We start from the raw sequence: 23,084 nt of genomic DNA, 5'->3' as shown, positions 1-23,084 counted from the left end.
AAATACCAGATGTTCTTTGACAGAGCTGACAGTGAAGTATCTAAAAAGCAGGGAGACTCATTAAACTGACTTTTATTGAGTGTAGAAAGAAATGGAAACTATCATTAAATTAGGGCCAATGGTTTACTCTCTCCTGGCACCCTCACCCATGCAAGCCCTTTCCCGGACACAAAGCAAGTTTCTGCTCTCTATTTAGTGAAAGCGGTAATCCCACATTTATTCACAAGCCCTAACTAAGCAGCTATTTGTAAAGGAGTTTTCCATGACTCCTGGGTACTAAAAAATGTATGCACAAACCAGCAATTTATGCAGAAGCTGCCACAGTGTCTGGCACATACATAATAGGCACTTTAAATAAAGTATCCATCTTATTGTTGGTATTTATAAAAAGAATATTCACTGATGTCTAATATGTGCAATATTCTGGGTGCTTTCAAAGCTTCCGACTTACATAATCTTCACAACCATTCCTTGAATTAGATGATTTTACTGCATTTTAACAAAGCTTGGGGTGGTTAATATTTGCTCAAAGTCACACTGATCTGATACCAAAACCCATGTTCTTTATAATACCCCATACTGATACTTAACATGTATGTTGATACAAATAGATAGACAAAAAAGAAAAATGGCAACTAGTTCTTATCAATACCCTAGAAGCAATCCCTGCAGTTTGAGTTTGGCAGAAGAGTAAAGTTCATTCAAAAATATCAGTGACCCCCTCCAGCAGCTTGATCAGACTTCACAGATGACAGCAGCTTGGAGGACAGATATTCTGCTCCTCCAGGAGCCAAGGTCCACTTGAGGCTGGCCCCAGGCCCATTCCACACCAGGCCATGGGACTCTGTCATATTCCATTCATCAAGAACCTCCTTGCCTGGTTACAGCCACTGAGGAAGAAGCCAGTGAACTGAGGAGTCTTTGGGGGAAAAGAGACAAACAAGGTGGTTTGACTCCTAACAATATCTGTTCTCACGTTTTCCTATAGTAATTGGCATTTTAGCTGCATATGAGAGCCCGGGTAAAGACTGCATTTTCCAACATTCCTTGCAGCTGGATGTGGCCATGTGACTAGGTCTTGGCCAATAGGACATCAGTAGAAGTGATATGTGTAACTCCTAAGTTTTGCCCTTAAAAGAAAGAAGCATTCCTCATTGCCCATGCTCCTTGCTTCTGCAGGATGGGGTGTTGACAGGGTGAGGGACAACAAGCGAAGGGGCCTATGCCCTTAACATCTTAAAGCCTCCATGTCAATCTGAACCACCTACTTGGAATATTAACTGAGTGAAAAATAAACTCCTATCTTGTTTAAACCAAGATATTTGGGGGTCTCTTATTAGAGCAGTTGAGCATATAACTAATAGGTAAGTAGTGGGAACATTGCGCTGGAAGGTTGGCTACTTTGAGTGTCTTGCTCTAAATGGTTAGAGATAGAGAGGGCTTTATCTGCCATCTAGTTCAAGGTCCTCACTTCAGATGAGACCCAGAGAGGAAAAAAGAACTTACCCAAGACTACACATTTAATTGGGATAAAAATTCCTATTTTGTTGCCATCCAGGGAGAATATCCTCTTTATTCATGTACTTGGCATTATTAGAGACCAACACTAAATGCTCTTTCTAAAAATATCAAACTCACCTTATCTTGTTTGCTGTTAGGCCAGTTTCTAAAAGCAGATCATGGCAGCCCCTTGAAGGCCAGAGTGCTGGTGTAGTGTGGTGGTTGATGTTTTTAACATGCACCCTTATTATGAAGGGATTAACTGAACTGTAAAATAGTGACACTCAATTTGTTTAACAATTAGGGTTTTTTAATTGCCGTTATTTTCTGGGAATCAGCATGAGTACACAACTAAATATCCAGCAGTGACTTTGTAAGAGTGGGGAGTTATATGAGTAGAACTTGGCTGAAGTAGACACTGAGTTGGCAAGGTTGGCCTTTGTATGACAAGCATTCAGCGCGTACATCAAACATCTATTACATGGAAAGCATGCATTGAATTAACTCATTTTTATCAAAGAGCATCAACCAAAACAAGTAATGTGCAAAATGCTGAAACCGCAGGTAAGCAGAGGAGTCCGATTACCTTCATCAAGCAGAGGTGAGCACTAAAGATAGTATATGAGGACAGATAAAGGAAAAAAAGATCTGGTTACCAAATATCACCAAATGTCATACTACTGACAACTCCTCATCTTACCATTTTGTGTGGCGTCTCTTACGGACTACTAAGTCCTATTACAACCAGCTTTACAATGATTGTTAAAGGGTATAGTAATGGTTCAGATCATAGCCTTTGGAGATTGATAGACCTCAGTTTGAATCCCAGCTCTGCCACTTACTGGCTGTTTTTCCTTTTCTCCAAGTGTTGATTTCCTTGTCAGTGAGATACAATTAATATCCCCTGTGTCACTTGGTAATTGCAAGGATTAAATATGCAAGAGAAATGTCCAAAGCACTTAGCACAGTACCTGACATATAGTAAGTGCTTAATGAATATGCTCTGCCATTACCATGGTGTGTCTTCAACACTGGAAACTTTTTGAGCAGAAGGAGCAGAAACCACCAAACAAAGGCTCCTCATAGTAAGAGCAGCTGTTCTTCTTTTAGGCTATAAAAGAGTTACCCAGTAAACTTGAGGAAAATGCAGATGCCTGGGTCCCACTGCTGGAGATTCTGATTCAGTAGTCTAAGATGAAGCAGTTTTAAACGAGCTTTCTGGGTGATTCTGATAGGTACATCCCAAGGACTATACTTTGAGAAAGAGTAACCTAGGATCCTAGAATGTATGTACGAGTATAAGATCTGGGATAAGGTTGTAAGATAATTTCAAAAATCCAGCAGTTTTGGTGCAAACACTGTAAGACTTACAAAATCCTAGTTAATCCTCTTGCTTGGAAATGGGGAAGGGGAGGAGTGAAAGGCCCCCAGCTGTGGACTCTTTTGGTTCCGTTCGCAATACAGTTGGCTCTCTGTATCCATGGGTTCTGCATCCAAGGATTCAAACAACCAGGGATCGAAAATATTCTAAAAAAATTGCAACTGTACTGAACATATACAGACTTTTTTGTCATTATTCCCTAAACAATGCAGTATAACAACTATTTACACAGCATTTACATTGTTTTAGTTATTATAAGTAATCTAGAGAGGATATAAAGTATAGGGGAGGATATGCATAGGTTATATGCAAACACTATGCCATTTTATATCAGGGACTTGAGCAACCGTGGATTTTGGTAGCCACAGGGTGTCCTAGAAACAATCCCCCACGGATGCTAAGGGACAACTGTATATATTTCATAGTTAAAGAAAAAAACCTTACAATTTGATTTCCTTCAGCTGCTTTTACCTACTACTTTCTGAAGGATATCTCTCCACTCGCCTCTCTCAGAAGACATAAGTGATTGCTGACCAGATGAAGAGGAGGCTGTTATAACTATGGTTGATTAAGCTGTTAAGTGAGGAAAATTCCACTTAACGATTGTCTTGTTCTCATCAGAATTAGAACTGTAGAGTGGCTGATAATGGGATAAAGAGCACATTTCCTCTGGCTGGTGCAAACGGCCACTACATAGTTCAAATCCCAGGCTCCCTTGATGCCTGCCTGTCCAGATCTCTTCAACTAGGATATTTACTCTTTTAAACCTGAGATTCGAATTAAGGACAACAAACCACTCCACCTGTTTGCATAAGACCCCACAAAATGATTATCCAAGTTAACAAAACAAAACAAAAAACTTCCCCTTTATTTGGCTAAGATAGTGAGAACAAGGTTGAAGTGGCTATAAAAAAATTCTGTAAAGCTTTGAGATCGATGAGAGTTGCTTCAATACCATTCTACCTTACCTCTATGATGAATAAAAGATGACAGAGACAGCAAGCATCTCATGGAGCTGTAGGGAAAAGATTCTGGGATGGGGGACTTTAAGACATCACTTACCCTTCTGGAAGACCATGGTTTGCTCCAGGAGGCTTTCTCTACATCATGAAATGGATCTTCAGCATAAGAACTAGGCCTCCACTGAGACTTACCAACCCCAAGTCATCTTCCTTATGAGTCGGTCTTCAGTAACAAGTCACTAGCTACACCTGCCCTTCTCCAACAAGCCCATTAAAGAAGCTATACAAAGTGCTCGCTTGGGCAGCACATATACTAAAATTGGAACAATACAGAGGAGATTAGCATGGCCCCTGTGCAAGGATGACACGCAAATTCGTGAAGTGTTCCTTTTTTTTTTTTAAAGCTGTACAGAGACCCAAAGGTTTTGTTTTTCCCAGAATTTACACTAAATTAGAAGCATAGGAAACCACTGGCCTTTCTCCATTCTGTGGAAGGAGGTCAGGGGTTCACTATAGTTTACAGAACAGTTTGTTTAATTCTGATCTTACAAAAGTCTGCTGCTTGTGGATTTCAGTCAGGGTGTAGGCAACATGCAGGTTTTGCCTGGAAGTGGCTTATGCTTATCCTTTGTCTGAGCCAATTTGATGCTCTTTTAAAAATAATATTAGACAATATTTATTGCTTATGTATGCTAAGCATTTACCATGTTATCTTACTTATTTTGTTAACCCAATAGGGTAAGTACTACACTATTATTATCTCTCTTTTCAAGATATGGAAACTGAGGCTTAAGTAAATTAAGTGACTAGCCACAGGTCACATAGCTAATAAGCAGGACTCATTGGTGGCCCAGGACAGCAGGTGGGATTTAAATTCTGCCAGTCTGCTGTTAGAGTCTATGCTCCTAACCGCTTCACTATACTGCCTCCCTTTGGTGGTGGTAAGGGGGAGGGGGTCATCTATACTCAAGGCCAAGACCAAGCCATCCAATAAAAAGTTTCTGAAACTCTGTCCCAAGAGTTCAAGGAATCTCCATCGGCTATGCCTTTGACTCACTGTTCTGATTTCTCTTACTCTGACCTGCTGTGCCTGGTTTTCTTACTAGCTTGGCAGAGCCCAGATTCTGTCCCTTTGATGTGCCCATTGGGATTGGCACTTCAGTTGGACTGTCTGCCTGGATTTCATTTTCAGCTTCTCCCCTGATCACTGGCTCTCAGATCACCTTTGGCTTCAAGCTCTGAAGACCCCAGGCAGGTCTAACCCCAAGCTCAACCCAGATTCCCAAACCGTGGTATCTGGAATTCTGTTTGTCCTACTAAGAAGAGAAGAACAGAGTCTCTTTATCTCACTCAGACCTTTCTTTCTCAACTATCTGCTTCTGCTGACCCCTCACACTTATGTACAACAAGATCTCCCAAGCCTTCCCAACAGCTTGACTACCTCTAGCGTAGCACAAAGGAACCAAGCCAGCAAGGACTCATTGGTGGCCCAGGATGGTACCTTGGAGCTATAACTGCAGTTGATGGCATTTGCCGCTCCTCCCTACTGGCATCTGGGATGCAGTTCAGGTAATGCAGAGACAGAAAGAGGAAGTATCTAATACAAAAACTGTAGTTCATGGGCTTTTTATTTTTTCAGGAGTGGGGATGAATTTCACCAAACCAATCACACATTGTTACCTTGTTCCATGATGGGATGCATTGGAAGGTAATTGGTGCTATGGGTCAAATGTGTCCCCCAAAAGTTCATTTATTGGAATCTTAATCTCCAATGTAACAGTGTTAAGAGGGTGGGAAATCCAATTATGCTCATTGAAAGGTGGGGCCTTTGTGAGATTATTGGATCCAAGGACCATGCACTAGTGAATGGATCCATCCATTCACAGAGTAATGAATGTGGTTCTGATGGCTTTAAAAGATCAAGTAAGGAGGTTAGCTCTATCTTGCTCAGCCCACTCTTGCCATGTGATATCCTGTGTTGCTGTAGAAGAAGGCCCTCACCAGATGTGTTCCCTGGACTTTTTACCAGTCTCCAAAACTGTAAGAAATAAATTTCATTTCTTTATAAATTACCCAGTTTCAGGTATTCTGTTATAAGTAACAGAAATAGGCTAATACAGTTGGCTACAGCAGAGAGAGAGGGTGTTTGGCCACCTAAGAGAGAGTAAAGCAAACTGGTCCAGCTTCAGAGTGAACTGGAAGCTTTAATGAATGGTGTTAACAAGTCACGGGTAGGGAGATAATACCAACACCAGCTCATTTTCAGAGAAAACTTGCTTGGTTCCGTTAGTATGGTGAGAGCCTAACGATCTTTTGCTAATTTGTGTTTTTTCGCATCTCCTGCTATCAACCAAGTCCTGGTGGCTATGTGGAGTTACCCCACTTTATCTTCTTTTCCTGCTTTGACCACATTCTTCCTCTTTTCAAAACCACTCAGCAGTTCTCTCATTAGAACACAAGAAAAAGTAAGTCCAACCCATGGTCTGTACACAGAATAGACAGCATGGACTCTGGAGCCCGAATGCTTGGGTTTTGCATCCCAGCTTGGCTGCTTACAACTTGTGTAATCTTAGGCAAGATACTGAACTTCTCTGTTTCCCAGTTTCTTCCTCTGTAACATGGGAATAATAATCAACCTATCTTATCAAGGAATAAATGAGTTAATATTTGCAAGGTACTTGGAACAGTATCTCACAATAGTGCCATGTAAGTGTTTGTTAAATAAACAATAAGTATGCTCATTCATTAAACAAGTATTTGTTGAGTATCTATGAACTAGCCAGGGGTTGGCAAACTTTTTCTGTAGAGGGCTACATAGTAAATATTTCTTAGGCTTTTCAGGCCACATGATCTCTGTTGTAGCTTCTCAACTCTGCTATGATAGCACAAAAGGAGTCATAGACAATATGTAAATGAATTGGTGTGGCTGTATGCCAATATAAATTTATTTACAAAACAGAGTAGGCTTGGTTACTGACCTCTGTGTTAAGGAATGGGGATACAATAATAATAATCATAACATAGACTCACTAAATTGTTGGGTCTAGTGTGGGAGACAGATATTTAAAAAATAATTATATACCTTATCAATTGTGAGAAGTATTGGGCTGGGGGAGGCAGGGGACTGTAACCTACTTTGGAGGACCAGCAAAAGCTTCTCTAAGGAAGTAGCTTCAACCTGAGATCAAAGACGGACTTAAACAGGTGAATGGGAGCATGGGGAGAAGTATGCCACCCCACGGACATCACCTTCAGACACCAGGTATGTCCTAAATATTCTAAATATCCTGCATTTTATCCTTCATTTACTTTAGGGAAAAATCACTGAGGTTTTTTTTTTTATCCAATCTGTCTTAGTCTGTTTGGGCTGCTATAACAAAATACCATAAACTGGGTAGCATATAAATAATGGAAATTTCTCATGGTTCTGGAGGCCGGAAGTCCAAGATCAAGACACCAGCAGATTTGGTGTCTGGTGCGGGCCCACTTTCTGGTTCATATACAGCATCTTTTCACTGTGTCCTCACTTGGTAGAAGCAGCTAGCTAGCTTTCTGGGATCTCTTTTATAAAGACACCAATCCCAATGACCTAATCATCTCCAAAGGCCCCACCCCATGATACCATCACCTTGGGGGTTAGGATTTCAACATTTGAATTTTGGAAGGACACAAACATTCAGACCATAGCACAATCCCTTCCTGAAGCTATTTTTAATCTTAGCCTGTATAATCCCTTGTGAGAGTGGCAGAATTGTTAAGTGCATAGACTGTTACCAGACTGCCTGGGTTTGAATACCAGCTTCACATACTAGTTGAGAAATCTTGGTCAAGTTACTTAACCTCTCTGTGCCAAAGTCTCTTCTATCTGTCAGGTGGGGATGACAGTATTGGTAGTATTCCAGTCATAGGGTGGTGATGAAGACTAGATGAACTATTACATGTAACCTACTTGGAATATTGTCTGGATCATAGTAAGTGTTAAGTATGTATTAGCTCTTGCTATTATTAAAGTTTATATGCTTGATACTTTTCATAGGGTACATTAAATTTTCCTTTTATTCCTGCTAGCATTGCTTCCTTCACACTCTGTTATGAACGGAAAGTTTGGTGTTCTCCCCCTCCACAAAAAAAATTCATAGTCTGAAATCCTAACCCCCAATGTGATGGTATTAGGAGGTGGGACCTTTGGGAGGTAATCAGGCCATGTGGGTGCAGCAGTCATGAATGAGATTAGTGTCCTTATAACAGGGACCCCAGAGAGGTCTCTCGCCCTCTTTCCTCTATGTTTGCACACAAGGAGAAGTCAGCAGTCTGCAACCTGGAGGAGGACCCTCACCAGAACCCCAACATGCTGGCTCCCTGGTCTCCACTTGCAGCCTCTGGAACTGTGAGAAATAAATTCCTGTTGCTTATAAGCCACCCAGTCTAAATTACTTTATGATAGCAGCCTGAACTGACTAAGACACACTCTAAGGAGTACCATTCCACTAATTCTCTAATTTCAGAATTTCATCAATAAGCTCATAAGACGATGGTTAACATTTATTGAGCACTTATATTCCGAGTTCTGTGCTAAACAGTTTACATTCAATTCTCATTAAATCCTCAAAATCAAAGTCTCATTGTACCCATTTAAGTTGAGGAAACTGTGACTCAGAGTGGCTCAGTGACATCCCCAGGGTCAAAAAGCTAATAAGTGAAAGATCCAGGATTCAAACCCTGGTTTGTTGGACTCCGGGGTCCCAAGTCTTAACTAATGTACTATACCGTCTTCCACACATATTGAATCATACACTTTGATGGCATCCTCTTCACCGGTTCCCTCTGAGAAGAGGCAATCTGCTTAGGGTTCCCTTATGCAGCATCCCTTGTCTACAGGACAACTCCCTCTCTGGACCTTCTCTAGCTCATTGCACAGTTGGAGATGCAACCTAACATATGGTATTCTGTGGCAGCAGCACCAGGGTAAGAATATGTGTTTGTCAGGGCTGGCACTATGAGTAGGCAATGTAACCAAGAGAAAGATCTAACATTTTTGAGCTCTTAGTATGTGCCAAATAGTGTGCTAAATATTTTACGTGCATTAATTATTGTATTTAATCTTCATAACAATACTAGGCTACTAATAATGTTATCATTCCCATGATATGGATGATGAACCAGAAGCAAAGGGAGCTCCAGCAATGCCAGTGTGACTTCAAGGAATGGAGGAAAGTTCTTTGCTCCCCAGAACACTTCTGAGTAGCTCTTCTCTTAGGTAAATTTCCATATTAAAGAAGCACTGATTTTATCAAAATGCAAATCTCCCAGGAAGAGGTAACAAATTCAGCCTTCCCAAATACCTCAGTTGGAATTAGCATGCTTCAGTTCCATTTCTTAGAGCTATTTTTGACAGTGAGAGGTATAGAGAAAGCAAGGACATACTTAGTAAGGGAACAGACTTTGGGACAGCATTTGCTGACTAATATAATGTGCGCAAGAGACAGAGAGCTGGCTCTGGGTTCTGTTTCATTTCCAGTATTGTTCCTGGCTAAGAGCAGCGTCTGAGGCCTTCCCATTCTTATCTCGCAAGCTTGCATTTAAGCTCTAGTCTAGGCCATTCCCTCCCCCTGATATCTTTCTTCTGCTTCATGAAAATCGGGTTATCAAACTTTTCACTTATAGCTCCTCCCTACCATCACTTCTTCCGATCAGACTTCTTTGATTAAGTTGAGATCTATTTTCCTGAGCAATGAGAGCAAACCATTGCCCAAGCTTCTCGTCCAAACCTGGCCATTCAGTTCTTACCATCTGAGGGCCCCTGCATGTTCCACTCTGTGTATGAATGGGCCTTCACAAAGCCCACAGGCTGACTGGATGGAATTGGTTTTAATATAACCTGGTTTTCTCATGTAGTCAAAGTGTAAATCACTGCCTTGTCTTTAGCCCTCAGTTCATTCCATTTCCATTCCTCTTTTTAGGAAGTTTCCAAATTGCTCACTTGGGGTAATCAGCTATCATCCACTTAAAGCAATTCAAAAAAAGCTGGAAAAACTAAGAAATCAATCTTCTGTGTCCACTATTATCTAAACCTTTCAGTGATGACCCAGGGATCATCCCTGAAGTGGTATTTCCATGATAGCTGGCATCCCATGTTGTTTCCTAAAGTAGTTGAGGGAGAAGAAGAGATGTCTGAAAAAATTCTCCCTACATGCCTTATCCTGTACCATTTTTATCCTCACCCCCACCTCCAACTGACAACAGAGCTAGAGAATTCAAAGTGGCTCTGGGTTTCAAGCGAGCAGGTGGTTCTTCCAATTCAGCCTGAGATTTAGTGACGCTCTCGTAGACCACACACCTTCTGTTACATGTGCATAAAAACACCATTTCAAACACATGCTGTCTCACATTGACTCTGATTCCCACCCCCACAAATGCACACCCTGAAGGACACAGTTCTCTGACTCTGTGTTCCATAGAGAGGTGTCCAGGCCTATGAAGAGTATTTATGTTTGCTTTCCCAAGCCATTTCTGCTCCTGTTCCCAGCCAGTACTGGCTTCCCTTCAGCTGTATGTGTGTCTGTGTGTCTGTCTGTTTGTCTGTGTCAGTGGAGGGAAAGGAGGAGAAGGGCAGAAGAGGAGGAAGCAGGAGGAGGCATCAATTACTGGTTTGGGACCAGCTCCCAGAGCGATCCAAGCCAGGGATCTACAAACTTCTTTCTACAAATTCCCAGATAGTAAATATTTTAGGCTTTGCAAGCAATATGGTCAGTCTCTGTCTCAACTATACAACTCCCATTGTAGCATGAAAGCAGCCATAGACAGTATGTAAATTACTGAGCAAGGATATGTTCCAATAAAACTTTATTTATAAAGATGGGTGCTGAGCTGGATTTGGCCCACGGGCTGTAGTTTGCTAATGGGAAGGCTGGAGATTATGAATGCATAACAATGTTTGAGTCTCTGTTGAGTTAAGGTCTTTCTGGTTCACAGGTCATAATTGTGAACACCAATTGTCTAGGTAGGTTACTACCTAGACATGGGAGTGGAAGTCACACTAGAGAAGGATGCAGAGGATTGGGCCCAGTGTGGCTTGACCTCAGGACATGCTCTGGCAGTGCTGTTTTAAAACAGAAATACTGATAGGAGCTTGCTTCCTTTCCTTTTTCTACTACTTCCTAAAAGTATAATGTAGTTTTTGTTTGGGAGGGAGGCAGGAGAAAGGAGTAAGACAGAGAAGTTTCCAGTGACTTAAGGTTTCTGAGGAACTGCTGTAGTGGATTGAATTATGTCCCCCCAAAACTCACTGGAACTTGAATTGTGTCCCCACAAGTTCTGTGTATTAGAAACTTAGCCCTCACTGTCACTGTTAAGAAGGTGGGAAATCCTATTATGATAATTGAAAGGTGGAGCCTTGAAGAGGTGATTGGTTTGTAGGACCATGCCGTAGTGAGTGGATTAAAAATGGTGGTCAAGGGCGTGGTTCTGAGGACTTTAAAAGGAAAGAGTATGTCTCTCTTGCTCACTCTGCTCTCTCTGCTTCTACCATCTTGTAATATGAGACATCTGGTTCACTGTTGCCACCACCAGATGGACTCTGGACTTCCCAGCCTCAGAAACTATAGTAAATTTCATTTTCTTTATAAATCACCCAGTTTCAGGTATTCTGTTATAGCAACACAAAACAGACTAATACAACTGGATTCCAGCTAACTGCAGTCTCTCCACCTCCATGTCAGCAGCAGAGCAAGCTTTCTCACTAGCACCAGTCAGGGCTCAGCACTGCCAGGGCTGACAGACTTGCCCATTGGTGCCTAAGGTTCCCAAGTGGCTTGATCACAGCTCTTGCAAGCCTAGAATATGCCTGAGTCTCGATGCCCTTGGGAGGGCTTCTGTAATACACTGGCAGGGTGCTCTGCCCTTGATAGGGCAAATAGTTAGTGCTTTGTGTGCCAATCCTGCTTGATTAATGAGGCCTGCTGTGGGCAAGGGAGAAGGGAATGGAAGCTGAGGGCACCAGCCCTGCTCCAGGCCTAGGGACCTGGAAAGGATATCTGAGAAATGAAGACCATTTGCTGAGTCCTATCTGCTAGTCCCTGGCTGGTTGGTAAGAGACATTCCCTAAAACAGCTGAGTGAATCAAGTGACTCATTGGGAAGGTGGCCCAGTCAAGGACTATTTTTTGTGGCTATTATTACCCACATGGCCAATGTCACCTGTGGGACAAACTAGAACACATTCCTGCCAGGGTGTCCTGTAAGGAGAGCTGTGTTGCCTCTGTTGCAGATCTCTATATTCAATGGCCAACTCTTACCTGCCAGGCATTGTGCTAGTGCTGACAGAGCCAGACAGAGATGTGTAAGAGAGGGTTCTAGCTACTGAATTTTCTCAATCTAATGGGAGAGAATGATAAGCAAATTAATATAGAAACCATAAAGTAGATCAAAGTAAATCCTATAAGAACAGATTAAGAAAAATCTTGTGAGAGTACAGAGCAAAGAAACGAGCTTCAACCCATAGGAAATGGGGTGGGATCTCAGAGAGAGAGAGATCAGGGAAGTCTCTGTGGAGGAGTTAGCCTGTGAACCATGCCTTGAAGGATGAAGTAGGTTTTAAGGTGTAGAGAGGACACTGAGAAACTGCTCCTTAAAGGTCTCCCTTCCTGTGGTCCAGGAGTACTCAATCTTATTACACCCCGACACACCTGAGGAATATGATATGTCCCATTCACTCATCCATCAAGTTTTTTGAGCTCATACAGTGTGTTCGCTTGTGAGCCCGAGGCTCCACGACAGTGGCTCTGATGTGGCCTAGCCTCTCTCCCAGGGGACCACGCTTCTCAGAGGAGAATCTCCACTCCTGCCTCACATTGTGCCAACCCACTCTTCACACTGCACCCAGAGCCTGTTTGCTTGCTTTAGTTTCAATTTTAAGCATTGTATTTATTCTTAATGGGAAATATATGCAAATGGTCCCCCAAATGCAAGAGTATAATTAAAAAGTAAGTTGTCTTCCCAAATCCCGTCTTGTCTGATCATTGTTAACAGTTCCTTGTGTATTCTGTAGGAGAGAGTTGATACAAACACAAGCAAATATACAAACACGCTCACCACGCATGTTCCTCAGCACCTTGCTTTTTCCACGAACTATTCATCCTAGAGATGCTTTCCTTAAGTGCATAAAGAGACTGGCCATTCTATAGCTACATACCATTCCTTTGCCAGGACTGTCATAAGTAATTTACTCAGTCTCCTATTGACACATATTCAGGTCTTCTGCAATTTTTTTGCTAAAGAATAGTCTTTACACATGTGGGAGTATATTTGCATGATAACTTCCTAAAAGTGAAATGACTGCATCAAATGGTGCAGGCATTCGTAACTTTTACACATATTGCCAAATATCCCTCCACGGAGATGTTTCAATTTATGCACTACCAGTAGGGTGTGTTATCAAACTTTTTCACATTGCTCAATCTGACAGATGAGCTGCAATACTGAATCGTACTTCTCTCATTATGAGTGACATTGAGTATCTTTTCATATGTTTAAGAGCGATTTGTATTTCCTTTTCTGAGAACTGTTTGTTCATGTCAGTTGCCCATTCTTCTATCGGCTCAGTGGTCTTTTCCTTATTAGTTTGGAGTAGCTCTTTACATGATGAGGAAGTTAGCTCTTTGTGATGTAAGCTGCAAGTAGTTTTCCTAGCTGAAAGGTCCTTCCCTTTAGTCACGATCCTTCTTATAACTTCTCCCATTTCTCAGTCAGAGCAGGTAGCAAAGGGACTGAGGATCCTTTCCTGCTTCTATATACTCGAGAACTTTCTTTCCTTTTTGCCCCACCTCTTATATTCTGGATCCTATTTTTCCTAGTTCTTGCTAAAATATTACCTGGTTAATGATTATCTGCCTTTTTCAAGTGAATGTATCTTTTAAAATCTGATTAAAGCTGTGGACCTAGTGCCCAGAAATATACTCACATATAACATACACATCTTTGCATTTACTTTTAGGGAATTTAGAATTCTCCTGAAGAGTAGTGTTTCTTGAAGTGTGGACTAAGGACCACAACTATTAGAATCTCTTGGGAATGTTGCTTAAAATCCTGAGCCCCTCCTTAGAGTGAGAGAACCAGACTTTGCAAATTGATGAGGCCATAGAATCTGCATTTAAACTCTTTCAGGTAACACCCATACTTACTAAAACATCCTACAACCTGAGGGGCATCCATGGATCCAGGTTAGGAACCCCTGGTTTAAGTCTCAACCTCCAAATAGAGTATTTGGATTCTGACAGGAAAATTTGAAAGAGGAAAGACCTCAGGACTCAAGACCCAAATGAAGCGATAAAGATGGAGTAACCGACGGGGAAAATTACACTTGTGTAGTGGTCTCTCAAATTATACCTTGTGGTCAGCCAATTATAACGCCATTTCTCTCTCTCTCTCTCTCTCTCTGTGTGTGTGTGTGTGTGTGTGTGTGTGTGTGTGGAGAGAGAGAGAGAGAAAATCACATGTGTAGCTATCTTTATCTTTCTTGATATGTAGACCAAAAATGACCTTTTAAATATTTCTCTCTCTCCTTTCATTAAAGTTTAAGCAAAGCACATCCTCACTTGAGGGGGGAGAAGCACGATTGAAGGGTGAAGTGGTTCATGTACAAAGCAGACTTTAGTAGAGCCCTGAGTCTTGCTGGAACAGGCAGTCAATAAGGGTGATTTGATTAGCATTTGATTTTTTTCACAGAAGAGTGTGCTAAGGGGAAACAGGAACTTGGTTGTCAAGACCTCAGCTCCTGCCCTCTGGGAGCCACAAGGCCATTCTTTTGGGTTGGTGATATTTTCCCCTCTTATAAGCAGCCTCATCCAAGGGACCCACTGGTGTCTTTTGCTCATCAACGTCCACTGAGATACACAGAATGATCTGGCTACTCTTATGGCAATGTCTCTTAATTACATGGGCCTCTACCTGGACAAAAGCACCATGTATACAATTTGTAGAGCATCAGGGGTCCATGAAGTTTCTGAAGCCCATTCATGAGCTCCCTAGGGCACTGCTTCCCAAACTATAGTCCTGGACGATAGGCTTGAAAATTGACGGTGGATAGCCTGCTGCTGCTGAGGGTGGGACAGGAGGCTCAGGTGAGCCAAAACCTGGTTGATAAGAGAGCATCTGGCCATGGCAGCCTGCCTAGGTCCTGGCAGGCTGACAGTGTGTGGGAGAAAGGCACCCTCTGCCCAGCTCCCCACCCTGAGCACGGCCCTCCAGCTCCCTCAGTGCGGCTTAGACAGAGGCTGCTCTCTGGGGAGCTGTGTGACTCTCCAGTGCCAGCTCCTCTCTGCCCTGCTATCTTTCAGCTAATAAGCAATCTTTTAAGCAGCTGGGAAGGCAGGCCACCTGGAGGGCTGTACGTGATCTTCTCTCCTCCAGTCACATGGCTGCAGGATCCACTGCAGGGGGAAGGAGGCAGTGATGAACAGGCTGCTTATGTGTGATGTGCACACAGCAAACGGAAGATTCCACCCCACAGCCACTGCCGGCTCGTTGTGGCAAGAGAGGCATGTCATGGTTTGTTTCATGGAACGACAGTGTACTTCAAGGTGGTCACTTTTGGTGCATGGTCGACTCTGCTGCTCCAGAACTCAGCTCAGCTATCAGTCCCAAGAGGAACCATCAGGTCCCAATGGAGCCAACCAAGGATAAATAAACAAGTGCAGAAGACTGATTTCCAAATGGGACCTTCAGTTTATTAATTATCAGTGACATTTCTATCTATGTGCAGTAGCAATATGTTCCCTACTTGATGTGGTTTGGGTCGGGTGCTAAATTTCTCCAGTTCCCAATTCCAAAAATCTCACAACTGGCTCTGCCCTGTGCCATCGGAGGTGTTTCTTTGCATTAGGTATGCATTCTCAGCGGGAGTGATCTCACCCCCAATGGGGCGAAAATTGGCTCTTGGGGGTGAGGGTCCTAGACATTACAGTGGTGTGTGGCCCTCCAAAGGGCAATACTACATAACTAGATTTACACTACATTTGTAGTATTAAAGTTTCATGGGGATGGGGAGATTAGGGGGAAAATGTCTAAAAATGCTCTTAGTAGAGCAATAATGGGGGGAAAAAAAGGTTGGGAAGCACTGGGCTAGGGTAAGGGTAAAGAACCTTCAACTCCAGGGCCAAATCTGGTCCTTGGCCTGCTTATTTCCAGCATGACCTTCTATTTCTCTGGTCATTGCTGTAGTAAGCCAGAAAATAACATTTTCCTAGGCGGACTGCCCTAGCTGAGTCATTTAGAGGGAAGCAGTAGGTTGAAGGATGAAGAACAGTTAAAGATTTGGGAAGAACGACTAGCTAATAACCCAATTAGAATTTCAAAGACTGAAGCCTGAAGCCTAAATTAATTTAGAAAAGCAACTTATCTTGCTAACAACACTCACCTCCTGATTTCCAGAGTGTGTAGTGTCTCTTTCTTTCTGGCTCAAATTGCATGAGGGTACTCTAAATCAGAGGAGGGCTCTGAATGATCTTTGCTATGGGTTGGTGATGCCAGATAACAGGGCTCCCCACCACCCAGTTCAGGCATTGATCTCCTCATCAAATGTTCTTTATTTCTGATGCCTTAACTGAAACCTGGCTTCCTGAACATACCTCTCTAGTGGAGGCAGCTCGTTCCCTCACAACTTACCAAATTCCAAGTGAGGAGGTGTGGTGGGTGACCTCTTTGCACCTAGTGCTGCTTCTAGACCACTACTCCTCTACTTTCACATGAAACCCTTTACTCCTTTGAAGCTCCTTCCAGCCAGCAATACCACATCTCCCCTTGGGCACGATGGTCATCTACAGAAGTTCCCATCATTCACTGAATACGTAGGCACCTGCCTCTGTGCTTTTTACTCCATCCCAAGTCCTGCTATCTTTCTGGATCTCCACTAAGCACTTTGAAAGTCCAGTCTACATTTTCCCTATAGCAGGTAAAGTGATATTTTAAAAACATAAATTGGGTCATGTCACCCATTTCCTTAAAACCCTCTGATGGAGTTTGGATGTGTTGTCCCCTCCAAAACTCATGTGGAAATCTGATCCCCAATGTGGCAGTGTTGGAAACTGATTGAGTCATGGGGGCGGGTCCCTCATGAATGGATTAATGCTCTCCCTGGGGGTGGGGGGTCCTGAGTGAGTTCCTGCCCTATTATTTCCCATGAAAGCTGGTTGTTTATAGGACCCTGGCACCTCTTCTCTCTCTCTTGCTTCCTCTTGCCATGTGATCTACCTGTACCCACTGGCTGCCTGCCACTTTCCACCACTAGTAGAAGCAGCCTGAGGCCCGTGCCAGATGCAGCTGTCCCGGAATCATAAGCCGAATAAATCTCTTTTCCTTATAAATTACCCAGTCTCAGGTATTTCTGTTATAGCAACACAAAACTGACTAATACACCTTCCCATCACTCTTGGGATAAGGTCATATTCCTCACCATGTGTGGATTACAAGGCCCTGTGTGATCTGGCTCCTACTTACCTCTGGCCTCTCTTCTAGGGTTTTTGGGTTCTCTCACTCTGCTCTAGCCACACTGGACAACTCACCAAGGAAATTTTTTCTCCCAAATTTTTGCTAGGATAGCTGCTTCTCATCCTTCCAGTTCACAGCTGAAGTGTCACTTCAGAGGCATTCCTTGGCCACACTATATAAAAATAATCCTTTACTTCCACTCCATCCAGCCACTTTCTTTCTCATTATCATGTTTTATTATTTTCATAGCACATATCGTATTTTTAAGTGATCCTGTCTTTTACTTGTTTATTGTCTGTCTACCCCAACTTGAATGTACTAAGAAAAAAAGCTTTTGCCTGTCTTGTTTACTACTGTATCCCTAGTGCCTAGAATGTGCCCTGCACATAGTAGGTGTGGTAGGCAGCCTCTATGAAGGCTCCCAATGATCCCTGCCTCCTGTTATTCACACCCTTGTGTAATCCCCTCTCCTTGACTGTGGGCTAGACTCTGACTTGATTCTAGCAAACAGAATGCAGCAGAGGTGATAAAAAGCACTACTGAAATTAAGTTACAAGAAGACTGTGGCTTCCGTTTTACAGCCATTCTCTAAATCTTTTGCTCACTCACTCAGAAAGAAGCCAACTGCTGTGTTGTGAGCTGCCCCATGGAAAGGCCAATATAGCAAGAAACATGTTTCTGGTCAACAGCCGGAGAGGCCCTGAGGCCTGCGAGCAGCCATGTGAGTGAGCTTGGAAGTGGATTGGAAGTGGATCCTCCCTCGGTCAAGTCTTGAGATGTAGCCCTGGCCAATAAGTTGATCATAGTCCTGTAAGAGATGCTGAGACAGAGGCAACCACCTAAGCCATGCTTATATTCCTGATCCACAGACACTGTGAGATGATAAGTGTTTGTTGTCTCAAGCCTCTAGATTTTGGCGTAATTTTTTGCACAGAAAGAAATAGCTAATACAGTAGATCGTCAATAAATACTTGTTGGATGAGGGAATTATTGGTGACTTCAATATCCATGTGACCTCCTCCTCAATGACCCTGACTTTCATCCCATTTCAGCTACCCACTCTCTTGGTCACACTCTTGTCCTTGTTGCCATCCAGAATTGTTCCACCTCTAAAATCATAAACTAAGACACCACACCCTGTGACCATACCCTTCCATCCTTCCAATTCACTCAGTTTCTCCCAGTATACTAGTCCTTCATCCTCACTGGGATGCCCTAGTCTATAGACATCATGTCACAGGTTGGCTTCCCCAGGAAGCAAACTCTCAGAGGGAGTTTAGTGTGCAGGATGCTTATTAAGAAGTGCCCTCAGGATTAATACCTGTGGAAGGAATGGGAAGGAAATCGAATTGGAAAGAAGTTGGGATGCAATGTAGGCCCAGTGACAGCCTTGGCTAACCTGGCAGGGAAGCTTTTAAACTACAATGGCCCTTAAGTGTTGCTCTGAGTTGGGCCAAGATGGCCAGGCCTTTATACCCCTATCTCAGTCATTGGATGTGGACCACTGGGGAAGGAGGTATCTTTGGGTAAGGCAGCTTTCTACAGCTAGAGGCAATCCCTGAAGGGCCTGGCAGCACAGCTGAAGGCAGCCTGTGACAATGTTCCTAACAACTGGGACAATAAGTCCTTTGCTGAAAGGCAATCTGGGTGGCACATCACAGTGTCCACCACACCTCAATCTATCAGCCACCACCATATCTTCATCTCCTTCCCTACTCAGCGTATATACCATTGTTCATCACTCCCACCATACTCAAGTACCCTCAGATTCTTTCTCCATTGTCTTTCTGTGTTACCTGCCCAAGCAAAACCTCCAACCTTAAGTGACTTCAAACAACCTTCTCTCCCATTCCTGTACCTGGTCTGCTGAACATAGAGAAAATTAAATAGCTGTGTACACTGGTGTTTCCATAAAGTTGCGGTCTCCAAACTCAACTAGGTCCTCAATGCTGTCTACTGATTATAAAATGTTTCTCTTGTCAGCATTCTCTCACTCAGAACTCCAGCTATTTCAAATCTCCATATTCTTCAAAGTACTCAACTCCCTACCTCTCCCACTCCCATCCAAACAGATGAGCTCACCTCCTCTTCAAGAAGAAAATCATTATCAGAACAGAGTTTTCACAACTTCTTGCCAACCATTCTCCAGGTAGGAAAGGTGTATTGATTCTACCTCCCAAATAACTTTCAAGTCCATTCACTTCTCACCACTTCCCTATTTCTGGTCACTACGGTCTTACATTCAAATGACTGCAGCTGTCTTCTAACTGATCTTCTTAACTCTAGATTTTTCTTCACTCCCATTGGAATGGAACATTATGCTTACTTTCTCCTTTCTGCCTTTACTAAGTCTCTCTGTGCTTAGAATACTTTCCTTTTTCCATTAACCCCTATGTTCCTTTCTGTTCAGGTCTCAGCTTAACTGACTCCTCAGTAAGAACTTATTTGATCCTCCAGACTAGATCAAGCTCCTGTGCTATATGTTTTTATACCACCCTGTATTTACATTTTCATAGCACTTACATACCTTGTATTAGTTATCTATTGTTGTGTAACAAATTACCCCCAAAACTTAGTGGCTTGAAACAACAAATATTTATCATCTCGGTTTCTGTGAGTAAGAAATGGCTTAGCTGCGTAATCCTGACTTAGGATCTCACATGAAGTTGTAGGCAAGCTGTCAACTGGGACGGTAGTCATCCGAAAGCTTGACTGGGGATGGAGGATCTGCTTAGAAGATGGCTCATTCACATGGCTTTTGGCAGGAGGCCTCAGTTCCTTGCTATATAGACCTTTCCAGAGGGCTTCTTGAGTGTCATTATAATATGGCAGTGGCTTTCCCCAGTGTAAGTGATCCAAGAAAGGAAGCAAGAAGGAAACTGCAATACCTCTATAATCAAGTCTTGGAAGTTACATGTTCTTACTTCTACCACCTTCTATTTGTTAGAAGTGAGTCACTAAGTCCAATCCACAGTCAAGGTGAGGGGAATTAAGTTCTACCTCTTGAAGGGAAGAGTATGAAATAATTTGTGGGCATATTCTGAAACCACACCCCATCTTTTGTTAGTTGTATGTTTTCTTATTTATCTTTACCAGATTGTAACCTCATTAGGGCAGGTGCCATGTCTGTCTTCTTCACTCTGTGTTTCCAATGTCTAGAACAATGCCTGGAGCATAATGAAAATTCAGTCAATGTTTTATGAGTGAAGGAAAGAATTAACAAATTGCTAGTTTTTATTAGAATGGGGGAGAAGACACTACACCACAATGCTTTAAAAACCATTAACCTCTTAGATCAAACTAGTTGATCAGATTAGCTCTGGAGAGAATAGGGTGAAAATGAAGAGGATTATATGACAGAAATAAAAGCCTCAATGCATGCAGTGCCAGCTCTGCATCCAATGCTCAGAAGTTGTTCTATGAGGCTCTGGAACCTTGGAAGTAGTTCCTGAAGAGCCATAGAGAGATGTTGGGGCTTTTTTTCTCTTTTGCTCGGGTAGAGAAATAAATGGTAGAACCAAGATGTGGCTTTCTTCTAGGACCTGCCAAATTCTTCCTTCTGGAATTGACCATACTTGGATTCATTTGATCATGATGAGGTGGAATTGTCAACACAAGAGACAAAGAACAGTCAGAAGTTTTCACATGTCCTTAATTCTATACCGAATGCAGTGTCTGAACAGTCTCCAGCTATTACCATCACAGCTTCCAACCCTCTGCCTGAAGGTGGGCACCACCAGGAATCCCAGTGGCACAAACTGTAGTCTCTAGTGCTTGGAGTTTTTGTTGGTAGTGATGGTAGTGATTTCCTCACGAGGCCAGTTCAGTGGTGTGGTTTTGGGTATTATTATTGGCTTCTTTGCCCCAAGCCTTATTCTCCACCCCTCCCAATTATTCTCCAAACCGTCTTGATAAATCCATTCTTTGCTTAAATCTACTAGGGTCAGTTTCTGTTGCTTGCAATTGAGAACTCTAACGAATATGGAGAATTCTAACATGCCCAAAGTCACTCAGCCAGCAAATGGTGAAATTTTGTCTCAAATATGAATACATGTGATTCCAGGGCCTAGACTTCTAACCCTTCTCACCCTTCCTTTCTGGGCAAGGCTTTCTCTCCGAACAAGCCCATAGCCCCAACTGCCTCCCAGACAGTAGCATATTTTTGATTCAATCCAACAGTCTGAACAAATTATAAAGTTCCTAGTTTGCAAAAACGAGTCCAGGTTCTTGGGGTGGGAGTGGAAGGTTACATGGAGATGAAAAGGCTGCTGTACCTCCTTTCAGGAGAGCAAGTGTATTCTCATTATTTAAAAAAACAAGTAGGCTAAAATCAGTGCCATTAAAGGGCTAGAAATTACTGTGGGAAGCAGAGTTCTTAGATGGAAGAGATCACATTCAATTGGGGAAATTAGAAAAAGCACAAGAAGATGGCATTAATCCAGACTATGGGAAGCTCTTCAGGACAAACCACTTGTTTTTTTCAACAGATAAATTACAAAGAACAAAAGAAGAGAAAGAGGGGGTGCCTAGAGATTAGTAGATAATACAGAGACTTATCAACCAATTGAAATGTGTGGATGTTATTTTTCTTGAGTCAAACGAAGTGTAAAAACACATGTAATAATATGTACACTGGATATTTAATGATATTAAGGACTTCTGCTTATGTTTTTAGTGAGATGATGGTATAGTTCTATCTGTTTTTTTTTAAGCATTCCTGTCTTATAAAGATACATAGTGAAATAGATACAGACGAAATGATGAAATGACTGGAATTTGCTTCAAAATAATACCAGGGGAGAGGGAGATTAGTGAGTGGGACTATAGATGAAATAAGGTTGACCAAGAGTTGATAATGTTTTAGAATGGAAAATAGGTAAATGAGAGTTCCATTATTTAAACTTCTGGAAATTTTTGAAATATTACATAGAAAAAATTACAAAAGAAGGAGGAGGAGGCATTATATAGGCTAGAAGTTCAGAAGGTGGACTCTGAAGCCACGTGGCCTGACTTTACATTCTTTCCCTGCCTTTAATAGTTATGTGCCTTTAGGCACATATAGTTAGGATAGGAGGGCCCCTGGCTGATGTAGACTCCACCGTCTTGTGATACCACCATATCAACATATGGCCTCTGAAAATTACACAGAAGGGAAAAGAAAAGACAGGAGGGATGCATGGGATGTTTTTAAAGAGCAGGTCTAGGAATGGCTTACAACACTTCTGCCCATATTCCCTTGCTCAGAAGCCAGCCACCTGGTCTTAGCCTAATTGCAAGGGAGCATGGAAAATTTGTACCCAGGAAGAAGAAGAAGAAACAGATTTGATGAGCAGATAGCATGTTTTGTGTCATAGCAAGTTACTTAACTTAGCAGACTGTGCTTCAGTCTGCTACTCTGTAGAACAGGGGTGATAATAATAGGCTTATCTCATAGGCTTATTGTAAGTATTATGAGTAATTTACATGCAAAGCTTTCAGAACAAGCCTAACACATAGTAAGTGCTTGATTATTTTTATGTATGCATTTATTTAATTATCTAAAAATGGGCCTTGACACATGTGGAAGATTATTGACAGCCAAAGAAGGGGGTTGGTGAAGCAGTGTGTTTTACAAGCAGAGGGGGCAGACTGAGCAAAGGGCAAAAAGGACATGTGGGGTATGTTCAAAGGAATAACGAGTGTGTGCTATGCAGTGAAGCTCAGCGGGGAAAAATCTGGACTGGTAGTTTGAAGATTGATCATGGAGGGCCTCTAATACCT

At 42.5% G+C, this 23,084-nt stretch overlaps 1 non-coding gene across 1 annotated transcript; it reads left to right on the top strand.

The window, feature by feature from the left end:
• Positions 1–4,132: 4,132 nt before the first annotated feature.
• On the top strand, positions 4,133–4,239 carry LOC134368760 (U6 spliceosomal RNA). The gene has a single exon (XR_010022470.1). It is a non-coding gene; the product is annotated as a U6 spliceosomal RNA (small nuclear RNA).
• The last annotated feature ends 18,845 nt before the right edge of the window (positions 4,240–23,084 follow it).

Source organism: Cynocephalus volans, chromosome X (genome assembly GCF_027409185.1).
Source record: "Cynocephalus volans isolate mCynVol1 chromosome X, mCynVol1.pri, whole genome shotgun sequence".
In the NCBI taxonomy this organism is placed as follows: domain Eukaryota; kingdom Metazoa; phylum Chordata; class Mammalia; order Dermoptera; family Cynocephalidae; genus Cynocephalus; species Cynocephalus volans.
This window is presented reverse-complemented; position numbering and strand designations above follow the sequence as displayed.